Source organism: Rhagoletis pomonella, unplaced genomic scaffold, assembly GCF_013731165.1.
Source record: "Rhagoletis pomonella isolate Grant_MI unplaced genomic scaffold, Rhpom_1.0 Rhpom_scaffold_00002, whole genome shotgun sequence".
NCBI classification, from domain to species: Eukaryota; Metazoa; Arthropoda; class Insecta; order Diptera; family Tephritidae; genus Rhagoletis; species Rhagoletis pomonella.
The window spans coordinates 70,367,211-70,368,279 of record NW_023458556.1 but is presented as its reverse complement, the minus strand read 5'-3'; the positions used below and the strand labels follow the sequence as shown (position 1 = coordinate 70,368,279).

Here is a 1,069-nt window from a genome sequence, read left to right as displayed (position 1 = left end):
GTTACACTTACACAAGATACATACAACAAATACACAAAGTAGTAAATGCCCTAAATGTTTTTTATATGCAAGTTTACCTCGATCATGGGTGGTGCTAGGCGCACTATTATTCTCAATAGAATATATTTGCGATATTTTTTGCTTATGATTTTCAGTTACTATAAGGACTGGTAGTAAAACATTTATATATCATGTCAAATAGTAAAGTCAAATTAGGGTCGAAAATTGGTAAACTATGCCCAAAAGTATCTAAACTTAGTAGTGAAATTCCTATAGGGTCCATTCCACCCCATCACAGTTTTGAATAAAGCGAAACATTACTCTTTTAGCCTTAAGAGCAGTTGTTTAAACAATTATAACTTCGTTATTTGGTATGTAAAAGAGTATGCCCAAAATATTATTCAGATACTATGTAAATCTATATATCTTACTAATCTTACTAATCTTACTAATCTTACTAATATTATAAATGTGAAAGTTTGTATGTTTGGATGTTTGGGAAATCATCACGCGGAAACGACTGAACGGATTTGCATGAAATTTTGTACGCAGATAGCTTATGGGCCAGATTGGTTAATAGGCTATTTTTTAGAGTTGCCACCTGTTAAAAAAGTTTAATTTATTTAATATGCGGGAACGACTGAATAGATTTGCATGAAAATTTGCACACAGATAGCTTATGATCTACAGTGGAAAATGGGATACTTTTCTTAAGAGTTGCCACCTGTTAAAAAAGTTTCATTAAACAAATACGCGGAAACGACTGAATGATTTACATGAAATTTTGCAAGCAGATAGCTTATGACCTACAGTAGAAAATAGGCTAATTTTTTGGAAGAGTTGCCACCTGTCAAAAAAGTTTAATTAAATTAATACGCAGAAACGAATAAACGGATTTGCATGAAATTTTGCACACAGATATATTATGACCTAGGTTAGAAAGTAGGCTACTTTTTTAAGAGTTGCCACCTGTTAGAAATGTTTAATTTAATTAATACGCGGAAATGAGTGAACTGATTTGCATGGAAGTTTTCACACAGATAGCTTATGAGCTAGGTTGAAAAATAGG

General features: G+C 32.1%; 1 protein-coding gene across 3 annotated transcripts in view; it reads right to left on the bottom strand.

Moving 5' to 3' along the window:
- The window catches only part of LOC118734032 (glutamine-dependent NAD(+) synthetase), a 400,175-nt gene that overhangs the window by 155,257 nt on the left and 243,849 nt on the right, over positions 1-1,069 (bottom strand). The gene's annotated exons all lie outside the window — the stretch shown is intronic.